Source organism: Lissotriton vulgaris, chromosome 2_1, assembly GCF_964263255.1.
Source record: "Lissotriton vulgaris chromosome 2_1, aLisVul1.2, whole genome shotgun sequence".
NCBI classification, from domain to species: domain Eukaryota; kingdom Metazoa; phylum Chordata; class Amphibia; order Caudata; family Salamandridae; genus Lissotriton; species Lissotriton vulgaris.
This window is the reverse complement of record NC_141687.1, coordinates 400,447,610-400,461,761: the sequence shown is the minus strand read 5'-3', so window position 1 is coordinate 400,461,761 and position 14,152 is coordinate 400,447,610. Positions and strand designations below refer to the sequence as shown.

Here is a 14,152-nt window from a genome sequence, read left to right as displayed (position 1 = left end):
TTTGGAATACTTGCTTTCATCCCTGCCTCTAAGGCAGGTACAGGTGTAACGATCATTATTCGTTTTCCCTGTGCGAGAGCTCTCTCCTTTGCTACTGCTGTTTCAACCGCTGTCAGTCTGATCTTTACCCTTGCTACCTTCTTCTTGGTGAATTGAGTTTTCTTATTTTTTGGAACGTGCTGTTCTTCTTTGGACTTCAAGCGTTCCTCTTTCTGTTCTGATCGTCCTCTCCTCTCGGATTTCTGCGAGGAAGTCTGAAAGGTACGAGAGGAATGTGTATCAGTATCTTGATATCTATCAGGTTTTCTTAAAGTATCCCTATTTCTAAGGTTATACCTTTTTTCAGAGGGCTCCCGTTGGGGAGACCTACCTCCCCGTTGGGGAGATCTTCCTCTGGACTGAGAATGTTTCTCTTTAGGAAGTGTCTGTTTAGGATTTTCCCACTTCTTTTTAGGAGAAGTGAGATTATTTTTTATAAACATTTTTTCAGGACTTTCTGTTAATTCGGGTTTTACTGGTTTAACACCCAAACTATATCTTCCTAGTTCTTCTTAAGATTTTCAATCATTCTAGCAAGCTCATATGGTTGGTCTGTTATATCTGTTTCTTTTAACTTTTGGCGGATTGCCACTGATGCTGCTTCACCTTTAATGTTGGCTAATAGTATAGCCGAGAACTGTTTGAAATCTTTTAGTAATTTCATACCCAGATTTAAGGCCTGTTCCAGACCGTATTCATTTTGAATCTGCCTCAGAACGTCTGGTATTACCGCCATGGACGGTACACCATGTGTTTTTGTGTAGATTGAAGCAAAGACTGTACCCCAAGTGTCACAGTCCTCCACATATGGTGCTATCCCCATTGGTAAACAGATTGTCAGAATTCTGTGTTTCTCATGAGGTGTACTATCAGGGAATACTGCCTCTATTTGAATAATTTTCTGAGCTAACCAGAACGGAATTTGTTCCCTTTTTGCGGGTAATCTAACAAATACTGATTGTCTAGTCTGTGGTGTGATTTTGTTAGTATTCCCCTGGTGAGGGTTGTGCTGTGGAATCCTTACAGCTAGTTGGACTGTTAAAGTCCTCATGACATATTGAACTCATTTTCTGTGTATTTTAATTAACTGTTTCAGCTGAGCTAACAGTTCTGGACCTGTCATTCCGTTAATGTCAGGATGTGGTGTGTAGCTGGCTAGTACCGGCCATGTTGCTCCTGGTCTACCTAGTGGACCGAGCCTGGTATTGTGATTTTGATGTTTTAGGGCACCTTTAAACCATAGCTGATGCTCTTGGTAAGTTAATGGAATTTCAATGTCCTCGAAAGGAACGTATTCCGCTGGAGGTTCCTCTATTTTGTAGTAGTGCAACTCGTGTGTTACTGGATTTGCTGTAGGAAACAGAATCCATGAATAGAATACCTCTGTCTGCCGATATTCATGTGCCTCTATTACAAAGATTACTTTACCACCTCTCGATAATACTCTATTTTCTATAAGTTTTATATTTATGGTTTTCCTTATATGTACCGGGATGATTATTGCATCCGGGTCATTTTGTTGGAGATTTGTGTCATCTAAGACCGCTTGAGCTGCTGCTACAGCTCTTTCGTCGTCACTCCCTGTCATTTTGTTGACTGAAAGTTTGCAGAACAAGTTTCAAGGAAACAAAGATTAGGTGCACAATATTTTGGAACACTGTATCCTTCAACGTTGAATAAACCAAGAACTAATACATAGGATTTTCGTCCTACTCAGTTTTGGCGGATATTAACCTTTTACCCACTCCAGACGTCTATTGGCATATTTTATGGGAAAAAGGGGTCTGTGTGAAAAAAGCATGACTGAGTTACTCTAGTATATAGCGTTAAATTATCGCCTTACCAAACGTTGGGCGCCATGTAGTGTAGTTCCTATATTCCCAATAGGCTCTGTGCATTGGAATAATATATACTATAGTTTAGAAGTAGGACTGAGGTCAACTAGGTCTCTATCGTATATATTAAACTTAATTGTGAGTGCCAGCTAGCTCAGAGGTCACTAGAAACTTTCTCAAATAAATAAGAAGGGATTCGTTTCTGACAACCGCATGAACATGACAACTTTGTTTCCCAGGAATAAGAAATCAATCTCTAGAGTCGTGGAAACAATAGATAACTCTTTTACTCAGTCAATCGTGCATGCTTCGTTTCACCAGAGGTGCTGAGAAAATAGAGAGACGGGCGTTTTCAATAAAAGTTATTTATTGAACAGTCTTCTTTCTCAAGCATAAGAAATGTACTGCTACAATAGTAATACTGGTTATAAAGTACAAGGCATAGAATACAAAAAGTATTATAAAGTAGTACTGTAAAAGCATGATATGGTTTCTGAGCCATAAATTGCCTAAAACATATAAAATACATACAGTAATAAAATAATGACTAAAAGTACTCAACTGGTGCTTCTAAAATACGCCTACCCTGGTATACTAACCTAAGTCTAGTACAAGGGAAGAAGTAAGTGAGGAGTAGCTCAAGTTTAGTAATTCTCTGCCAAGGATCTATCCAAGAATTCTCTAAGGGTCTAATCAGCTCTGTACCTTGGTTTTAGAATGAAGGAGGTCTTGTATCTCTCTCTCAGGACTCGATTTCCCAGCAACCTGCAAGGGTAGCCTGGAAACACTGGAGCTGGATTTCACTGCAAGAGAAAAGATAGCGTCTCTCAGTTGGTCAGCTGGAGGGTCGGCTTCCTTCGGCACTTGCTGCTGCAGGGCGTCGGGCAAGTAGTTAGTCGATCTGTTCCAAACCATCGTGTGTTTGTCTGGGCAAATGTAGGCCTATTTATACTTTGAAGGTGCCGAGTTTGACGTATGATTGGATTTATTAATGTCACTCAAAGACTCAGTTCTGTGAAAACTCCATGATTTCCTAGATAAATTAGTATTCAGGCGAAGGGAAGTCCCTAGCTGCTGAAGGCGGGTATTTCTATGAAATCGTTGTTGATTCTCGGAACTTAGTGGAAGTTGCCATGCCGTATTTTGGCTGCATAGGCTCAATCTAAATATGGTAATGATTTCTATGCCTATAGAAGGATCGGGTAATTTATACCTATATAAGGGCATGAATCGGGAAAAGAAAATTAAACTAGGGTCCTAGATTCATTTACAACACTGGGTCCAAACTGAAATGGCATGGTGAGCAAAAAAAACAATGGATTTAGGCCCAGATCTCTGTACTGGGGTGAATGTATGACATTGTTCTGCATTCTGTCCATCAACTGTTGTTTTTGCATGCTTTATCATTGGGCGCTCCTCATCAAGCCGGCGCTGCTATGCTTGATGGGCATAGGGTCTTTTGGTCAGAGATCTTTTGATCTGAAACTGCCAGGTATATGAATGCATGTGAGGGGGCTAACTAACAGTGTAACTAGTGATGGAAGTGATATGCGTGAGTGGTAAATAAAATAGGCTCTGTTATCCTAAAACGGTGGACCACCTGACACTCAAAGCTATCCTGGTACTTTAAGACCAGATGATAGCATCACTCTTTTTTATTTTAGAAAGAGTATCCTTCCTCTATAAAATATTGTTTACAGGATATCTAAGCCTATTTTATTCACCATTCACATATATCACTTACATCACTAGTCGAGAAGCACCCAATGATGAAGCATGAAAACTATACACTAAATACCACATACTTCCTATCCACATAATTTTACTGCACACCATACCACATAATTCCATTACACACAACGCATATCCACTTCACTCCCAAAAACATTAGTAAAAAAACTGTTACATTTACAACGCCAATAGCTCTGACTCTCACAAATACGAGACCTATTGCATTGCAAACGCTTCTTTAACTAGTAGTCCCATTGCAGAGTGGTGGAGAGAGGGGGTTGGGCCTCCAAACAGCACTCAGGAACTCCACTGTGTAGGACTTACAGGAGGTACCAAAATGTCTTCTTGGTCTGCGCGTTTGCAGAGTGGTGGACAAACGGGGCGTGGCCTCCGAAGAACTCTTAGCAATTCCAATGTATGAGACTTACTGGAGGTAACAGATGAGGTAGTTGGCCCCCAAGGAAATCCTTTGGGGCCAACTACCCCTCTTATTACCTCCACTAAGACTCACAGAGCAGGATTGCAAAGTTCTGATAGCAGGCCACGCCCACTCTGCCCACCACTCTTCAAACGCGCTACCTGACATGCTCTTGGTTGGGGGATGAAGACCCCTTCACAGCTGGGTGTGCTTAGGGGCCAACTAGCCTACCTGTTACCTCCAGTGAGCCCAACGCAGTGGAAGTGCAAGACATGCCCCCTTTCTCCACCACTCTGCAAACACACCTCCTGGAGCACTCTGGGTTGGAGGATGAAGTCCCCTTGAAGGTCCCTGGAGCTAACTAGCCCTCCTGTTACCTCCAGTAAGCCCCACACAGCAGGATTCTAGTTGTCAGGATTGTTCAGTTCCGGCCCAAAGTAAAGCGGTTCCATTCCAGTTATGGTATAAGATTCAAAAGATTTCCTATTACTTATCTGTCAGGCAGCATCTCTTCACTTCACAGGGGCTCCTGTAGAAGTGATGCAGGCAGATTTATGTAAGTTCCAAGAGGAATTCCAAGATGGCTGCCAGCCGAGTTTTCTCTCTTGGTTAGCTTTCTAGTGTTTCTAGCAGGGGAGAAGTGTCCTGTTAACGCGATCGAGCTCCATGAGCTCAACGCACTTCAACCGTCGAATCCTGAGGTGAAGCAGCGTCTGGCTATTGTGCAGGATTTCTTCAGTCAAGAAACTCGTACGAGATTTAGCGCTTCCTAACTCTGCTCCATCAGGCATTCCTGTTTATTTCCGACGTTAGCAACCTCATTAGGAAAATTCCTGCATCAGGTATTTGTAAACTTTATTATTTCTTCACTCGCAGAGGAGGAGAACTTCATTTTTGGTCATTTGGAGGATCAATAAAAGTCAGTTCCAGTAAGTCAGGCAGAGGTTATTTCAAAGACATTAATTCCTCTAGTTTCTGGCAGTGGTTAAGAGGAATACATGAGACTTAATCAAACAAAGACTATTCGAATAATTTGAGCAATAGATATTTTCTTTGACAGAAATTCCTCTAGTTTTTTGGCAGTTATTTTGTGGAATTCTTAAGACTTTGACTCTATTGATACAGTGTAAAGACTCGAAACCTATAAATTGAAACTACATTTATTGGAGGAACTCATTTTGAAATGTGCAACAAATCTAATCCTCTTCGTTTGGAATACAAAGAATAATTAAGCGCAGTATATCACAGTAGATATAAATATATATTTATATATATTTGTACTTACCACCAGCAGTACATCACCAGCTGTTCATCACTCTGTTCCTAGAAGGAAGATATAAAGAACTTAAATTATTTCTACAAGGTTCTACATCATATATATATATATATATATATATATATATATATATATATATATATATATATATATATATATATATATATATATATATATATATGTATATGTATATATGTATATATGTATATATGTATATATATATATATATATATATATATATATATATATATATATATATATATATATGTAAAAAACGCTCCTTCTCCACGAAGAAACGGCTGCTCACTCGACGGCGGGTGCTGCCGGCGGTTCGTGGACACCGCCACACATTAACGCTCCAAAATCCTTTCCCAATCCTCCTGGAAAGAATGACAGCACTCGAGGTTGAGGGGTACAAACACGCTAGATTTTATTCAGCGGAGGGGTGCACACAGACGCATTTCGGCGGTCTGCCTTCGTCAGTGTGTGATGCACTGTGTTTGTATCCGACATTGTTTATATCATGCATAGTCACTCCCACTAATGGTCAGGTATGGACACAAACAAGGGGACTAAGGCCTAACATGAAACAAGGCGGCCATCTTGTAGTGTATTTTAAATGCAACACAACAATAGGATTTAACTACTTAAAGCCCCCAGATGGGCACTCGCATTGTATCCAGTCGGGCTAATCACAATAAATTAGCAAAAAATTAAGCATGAAAAAATAGAGCCGTGGATCGGCTAGTGTCCCCATATATATTACATGTGCCAAACTTCCTGTACAAAAAGAAAATTACATCAATTCTCAAACCACAGCTGCAGGCTGAACATAGCTACAGGGGGGGTTTGTTTAAGTGAGTGGGTGTCAAGTGAAATGCATCGCGTGCAACAACAGGGAGGGCATGTGTATATTTACAATATGAACCACATTTTGAGCGAAAGATGTTGCATTAATTTTGGTTAGAACAAAAGTGGTTGAAGTGCATAATATATACAGTGGAAATTATGTATGTAGAGAGGCATTAAAAATAAATTTTCGCATTATATGAAATTCATGCCATCAGTCAAATAACCACAAGTTGTCTCTCACATACTGCTATGTACAAGAGGTTACTATGTACAAAAGGAAAATCGGAAGCATTCTACAGAGCTATTATATACATTAGTGTACATATGTTCCAAGTATGATAATAAAAGACGTTCTAATTTCAGTGTAATCAGTTTCTACTATCATCTTGGAAAGGTGTATGTCAGATCTTAACTACTCATTTTCCTAGATGGAAGGCCATCTCCTCCCCACTATTAAGACCTTTAGGATGTTTTGTACACAGATCAATGATGTAACGGGACTCTAGTCTCCTTAGTCTGCGTAGTCGGTCACCTCCACGAATATTGTGGGGTACAACATCGAGTCCGAAATACTGGAGCATACTCCGGTCTCGATTATGTACTTCAGCGAAATGGCGAGCCACCGGATAGGTCTGATCTGTTTTATCGATGGCTCGCATGTGTTCCAATATTCTGAGCTTAATCTCCTTGATCGTGCTCCCAATGTAGCGTAAGCCACAGGGGCACTGCAAGCAATATACGGCATACTGTGTGCTGCAGGTGATAAATTTATTTATATAAATTTTCCTGCCAGTTTCTGATATTGTGTACGAGAGTACGCGTTTACTACCTGCGCACGCTTTGCAGCGGCCGCAGGGGTAAAAGCCTCGTTGCTCCCTCAAAGTGTTCGTTCTCGGGGACACTTTTTCAAGATGGCTGTGCACCAGTATGTCGCCTAGGGATTTTGCTTTGCTGAATGTTAGGAGTGGCTGAGGTGGGAGATCTGCTTTGAGCACACTGTCTGTTAAAAGAATATGCCAGTTCTTACGTAGCATAGCTCTGAGATTGTCTGCATCTGTAGAATAGGGAGTTATAACTCTGAACTTGCCTTGATCATCACCTGACTTACCCCTACGGTTAGCCTGATCGGTGTTACTGGTCAGGAGGGACTGTCTCTCTATTTTCCTTACTCTTTTTAGAGTATTATGGAGCATGCTCTCGCCATACCCCCTAGCTCTAAATCGGGATATGCATTCCGAAGCAGCCGCTTCGAAATCCGAGGGTTTGGAGCAGTTCCTGCGAAGTCTTAGCAATTCCCCGTAGGGGATGCTTCTAATTAGTTGGGGTGGATGGCTGCTGCTGGCATGCAGTGTAGAGTTGCCAGCAGTTTGCTTTCTGAAGAGGTTGGTGTGGAGTTGACCATCTTCTGCGTATATTTTGAGGTCCAGGTAGTCCGCTGCCACTGGACTCACTGTCCCTGAAAATTGCAGATTGAGTTGATTATTGTTAAGTACATTGATGTATTCCTGAGCTGTCTCAGGGGTACCTCTCCACACAATGAAAAGATCATCGATATATCGATGCCAGCAGATGACATTGCCCTCTTCTTCCCCAACTCTGCAGCTCCTGGGTACCTGCTCCTCCCACCAGCCCACGAACAAGTTCGCGTAGCTGGGAGCAAAGCAAGTACCCATCGCCGTGCCAGACTTCTGGATGTATAACTGCTCTTCAAACAGGAATATATTGTGTTTTAGACAAAATTCTACGAATTCCAGAATCATTAAGTTGTGTCTGGAAAATCGTAGTTGGCGTTGTTCCAATGCCCATTTGACCGCCTCTAGTCCATGGTTGTGATCGATGATAGTATAGAGGCTGGTAATGTCTAATACCATTAAAAGATAGTCCTGTTGCCACACCAGATTATTCAATTTCGTCAAGAAATCTTTTGTGTCTCGTATATACGAGTCCAGGTTGGACACAAGAGGAAATAAGGTGTGGTCCACAAAGCGAGACATGTTCTCCGTTAGGCTCCCGATGGAAGAAATAATCGGGCGTCCAGGTGGATGGTCACGATTTTTGTGAAGTTTTGGGAGGTGGTAGAAAGTTGGTGTCATTGGGCAAGTGGTACGTAGGAACATATGTTCATCTTTGTTCAGCATATATGTATATATATATGTATATATATATATATATATATATGTTCCCCCAGTTACCTCCTTTGTTCCGAAGTAGACCAGGACCCACGGATTTCGTTTGCAAAATTTATTAGCAGAGTGAAAAAGTGTGACGCGTTTTGCCGATAAGGCTTGCTCACGCTTGTCAGACAAACAATGACGGCCATTTTTAAAGTGCTTGAAACACACCCCCGTGTACACAGGTCATCACCAAGGTAATGCGGGGCTGCCATATTGTATGAGTACTAGTAACACTGCTTGATATCCCACATAATATACCAATGTCAGAATAAAACATAGTATCGTAATGAGACTAATAATGAAAACTTTTACATGTAGGACAACAAAATTATCGGCCTAAATGCGATGGTAACGTCTCGTATTTCCTCATGTTAAATGCATTGCAGTGAAGCAGCATTCAGGTTCGCAAATGGTTGAACATGATTGAACAAACACATATTGAGTCAAATACAACTAAATAAGACACAAAAACCGTCTATGTTCTAAACCAAAAGTCGCGATCACGTGTTGAGTTTCTACGCGTAAACCTGGCGTTCATTGGATGCTGTATAGCTGACCCGTGCTACGCCCCATGTGATTGGATCCCGCTGCTAGGAGACGAGATGTCAACAACCTGCTGGTTGTACCCATGTAACCAACTAATAAAGCCCAAGTGGGCAAGTAATATCGCATAGAGGTATCAGGCGTGCACGTTGTATCTAGGTCCAGTCACCGCCCCAGTGGGCTATTATTATATCACTATTCTTTGTAAGATTCAAAGTTGGTTACCAATCCAATCAGACGCCTCCCCAGTGGGCTATTATTCCATCACTATTCATTGTGGAATTCAAAGTTGGTTTACAATCTAACCACAATTCAGAAAGATCTCAGCCCAAGTGGGCATGCATAGCCCCCTACCGCATCGGGCTTTGACACGATGGGAATATGATGTCCAAATAGAGTCAGTGTTCATGTTCAACAAATTCATTGTATCCAGCAGTACCCCAAAAAAAAACCTGTGAAAAAATATATAGAATTAAACTTATAAAATTAAAATGACTTAAAATACAGACAGCATACATTATAATTCCTGATATAGATATCCATACTTATTCTTCATACAAATGAACTGACAGTTCCTCACTGGTATTCAACCCCATAGGAGTCAGACATTGAAAGTCAATTATATACTTGGACTCAAGTTTCCTCATAGAGAGTTCATAATTGCCACCTCGTATTCCCAGATCCACACAATCAATAACCACCATACGTAGTTTCGTCTCATCCTGCATATGATATTCAAAGAAGTGTCTTGCGACCGGATATTGTCTGTTAAGATTCCGTATCGCTCTCAGATGTTCTAACACCCTCTTTTTTGCCTCGTGTTTCGTAATGCCCACATACCACTTATTGCAAGGGCAGATTAATACGTACACACTGCATGGGGTATTGCAGGATAGCCTCTTTTTGATGGTAAATTCTCTAGATGTTCCTGGTATCAATAAAGTTTTACAATCTCTGCTGAATTTGCACGCCTTGCATTTCTTACAGCACGCAAATCCAACATTTGTGGCATGATCTGGTTGACTCTTGTCAGTTACGTAGTTATTGCTAAGTTCATCCCGTAAGGATCTGCCTTTCCTGAACGTAATCTGCGGATTCTCCCCTAGATACTTTTTAAGATGCTCATCAGTATTAAAAACATGCCAGTGTTTCTTGAATACCTGTCTCACATCTTGAGATTGTCCCGAAAAGGTTGTAATGAATCTAATTGTTTCAGATTGTGTCTGGGGTAGTTTGGGAGCTAATAATTCATCTCTGGTTTTATTGTTGCTACGTTCTACAGCCTTGGCAATAACTTTATTGCCATATCCTCTCTGCCTGAACCTCTGGCACATCACAACTTCTTCTTTCTTGTATCCATCTTGTGTACTGCAATTGCGCCTGGCGCGCAATAGTTCCCCATAGGGGATGCTGTACACAAGGCTTTTGGGATGGCTACTCGAAGCTCTCAAAAGACTGTTTCCTGATGTGCTCTTTCTGAAGAGTTTCGTGGTCAAGATGTTGTTATCCACTTCCACTTCCACATCCAGGAATTCCATCTTTGTCCTACTGATATGTTCAGTAAGAGTCAGATTCAACGTGTTGATGTTCAATTTGTCAATGAACTGTTTAGCCGAATTCTCATCGCCATTCCAAATGAAAAAAATATTGTCGATTTATCGCAGCCACAGGGACACATTGTTGAAATCAGTCATCTCTTGGACAACCTGCTCCTCCCACCAGCCCATGAATAAATTTGCGTAGCTGGGGGGGAAGCAGGTTCCCATGGCTGTGCCCTGTGACTGGCGATACATGACGTCATTAAAATAAAAAAAAATGTTGGTTAGACAGAAGTCTGTCATGGACAAAAGCATTTGGGAATGTAGCAACAATGAGATTGACCTAGTATTCAAGTAGTGCTTGACTGCCTTTAGACCATGTTCGTGTTGAATACTTGTATAGAGACTGCTGACATCTAAAGTGACCAGTGTGAAATTGTTCTCTCAGTGGATACCATTGATGATGCTCAAAAAATGGGTGGTGTCTTTCACATACGATGGTAATGCCACCACAAAAGTTCTTAAATAATGATCGATATATTTGGATGTGTGCTCCAGAAGAGAACCTATGGAGGACACAATCGGACGACCTGGCGGGTTATCCTGATCTTTGTGGAGTTTTGGGAGGAGGTATAGTATCGGAATTTTCGGATGGGCACAGTAAAGATATTGATATTCTTCTGTTTCTATCAATCCTTTGTCTTTCACTCCAGAAGAAGGTCTCTAAAGTTACCAGTAGATCTTAGAACATCATCCCTGTCACATCTACAATAACATGTTGTATCCTGTAATTGTCTGAGACCTTTTTGGAGGTACTTGTGTTTATCCAGAACCACAACATTTCCTCCCTTTCCTCCCTTATCGGATTGTCGTATTACAATCTCTTTGTCTGCTCTGAGGGATTCAATGGACATTAGTTGCGTGTGAGATAAGTTCTTATTGCTCTGGGGTATTTTCTTATATCTTAATTTTACAAGATCTTTTAGTACACCCCTTTCAAACACATCAATTGCGTCACATTGAACTGCTGGTAAGAACACACTTTTGGGTTTAAATTTAGACCCTGGGTTGTTGTCTAAGTCTAAACCCCAACTTTCCCAATCAGGATCCTCTCTCATATTACATCATCACCATGAATTTCCTCTAGTAGAAAAATGTCCTCTACATCCAGATTACTCAGTGTATTACTGGCCAATACAGCAGGTCTATCCTTGATTTTAGTGCAGAACCATTTTTTTAATTTTAACTTCCTAGCAAACAAAAACAAGTCTATGCGAGTCTGGGCAAAGTTCATATTTTGTGATGGACAGAAGGAAAGGCCAAGTGCCAAGATCTCTTTCTCACCTTCTGTTAGCACATGGCGTGAAAGTAATATCGATGTAATAATAGCCCACTGGGGCGGTGACTGGACCTAGATACAACGTGCACGCCTGATACCTCTATGGGGTGCTAATCGATATTACTTGCCCACTTCGGCTTTATTAGTTGGTTACATGGGTACAACCAGCAGGTTGTTGACATCTCGTCTCCTAGCAGCGGGATCCAATCACATGGGGCGTAGCACGGGTCAGCTATACAGCATCCAATGAACGCCAGGGTTACGTGTAGAAACTCAACACGTGATCGCGACTTTTGGTTTAGAACATAGACGGTTTTTGTGTCTTATTTAGTTGTATTTTACTCAATATGTGTTTGTTCAATCATGTTCAACCACTTGCGAACCTGAATGCTGTTTCACTGCAATGCATTTAACATGAGGAAATACGAGACGTTACCATCGCATTTAGGCCGATAATTTTGTTGTCCTACATGTAAAAGTTTTCATTATTAGTCTCATTACGATACTATGTTTTATTCTGACATTGGTATATTATGTGGGATATCAAGCAGTGTTACTAGTACTCATACAATATGGCAGCCCCGCATTACCTTGGTGATGACCTGTGTACACGGGGGGTGTGTTTCAAGCACTTTAAAAATGGCCGTCATTGTTTGTCTGACGAGCGTGAGCAAGCCTTATCGGCGAAACGCGTTGCACTTTTTCACTCTGCTAATAAATTTTGCAAACGAAATCCGTGTGTCCTGGTCTACTTCGGAACAAAGGAGGTAACTGGGGGAACATATTGAAGGCCAGTCGGTGGCCTATCCAGGACCGCGCCACGACAGCCCAACGTGCGCAAACCGGCACTGGAGGAGAGAAACTGCATACGAGGTGCACGGGCTGACCTTTTGTGTAACAACGCCGTTTGGACCCAGCTGAAAGAACGTTAGCGTGGGGGATTGTCTTGAAATTGCACCACGAGAGCAACTTGTATGCCCAGACGTTGAATTGTCAAAGACTGCAACGGAGGAAAAGCGGAGGACCTGGAGAGGGGTGCTGGCGGAGAGCAACAAGGTGGGAACATCTTGAAACCCTCACTTAGGCGTGAAAGGTACGGCTTCTCTGCCTTCCAACGTCACTACACAAAAGTAGGCGAGCGTGTGGAAGCTGACAGGTGATCACAAGCTTCCGGGCACGCACGGAGATTGTTTGCTCAACCTACATCACCATGGCAGGTGAATTGGATTCTCGTCGCAAACAGACAGCGGACAAACTATTCTTCAACATTGCTGGCACAAATGCAGAGCCAGCTCAGACCTCAGCTAGTATTGGTCAAGAAATAACCCTGCAAACGAAATTAAGTCTGTTAGAGAAACTATATAAAAAAGAACTCTCTAAGTGGTGGAGGCGGAGTCCCTATCCAGATACATCGAAGTTAAACGTGTCCCAAGGGGTCTCCGGATTTTCACTATCCCAACATATGAAGATCCTGATCCGGACATGATAAATGAATGGTCTGACAATACCTCATCCTGTTCGGTAATAATGATGAAAATCCTTGTGAAGTATGCTCTAAAAGACCGTGCCAAGCTTCTCAAAGACATAAAGAACCTCTTAGCGGAGATTGAACCTCTGATGACAAAGGAAGCATTGGAAGAACATCTAAAGAAACTCAATGGGAGAATGGGGAAACTGGAAGAAGAGATCACGGCGAAGAAACAACGGAAATTTATAAGGGATTTCAAAGATTACCAGTGTGGACGCACTTTAACATTTCAAAAAAAGTACGACCATCTGTTCGACAAGAATACAGGGATGGCGTTAACCAGTCAACAGAAGTCAGGACCCAACATTGAGGTAGTGGAGAGTGATGTGTCCGATGGTAACTTGTCGGACGCCTCCAATTCGGGCATCACTCAAGAGCCCGCTTCCACTGCCAGTAAAAGGGTGAATTTTTTAGCCCAATTTCAGATGATGAGTCAGAACCGGACAGATCCCTTTCAGGGGGAGAAGGGGAATCAAAGAGGTCGAGGACGTGGAAGCAGAGGAGGAACAGGAGGAACAAGAAAGCAAAAAAGAGGAGGATTAAATGCCACAGAAGCTCCAATGGGAATGGCGACAAGGAGCAAGAACACAAAATGAATATGACTGTGGTGAACCTTTCACGCCATGTGCTAACAGAAGGTGAGAAAGAGATCTTGGCGCTTGGCCTTTCCTTCTGCCCATCACAAAATATGAACTTTACCCAGACTCGCATAGACTTGTTTTTGTTTGCTAGGAAGTTAAATTTAAAAAAATGGTTCTGCACTAAGATCAAGGATAGACCTGCTGTATTGGCCAGTAATACACTGAGTAATCTGGATGTAGAGGACATTTTTCTACTAGAGGAAATTCATGGTGATGATGTAAATATGAGAGAGGAACC

The 14,152-nt window shown here is 41.8% G+C and overlaps 1 pseudogene; it reads left to right on the top strand.

Moving 5' to 3' along the window:
* Positions 1–12,955: 12,955 nt before the first annotated feature.
* Positions 12,956–13,884, top strand: LOC147730461 (uncharacterized; annotated as a pseudogene).
* The last annotated feature ends 268 nt before the right edge of the window (positions 13,885–14,152 follow it).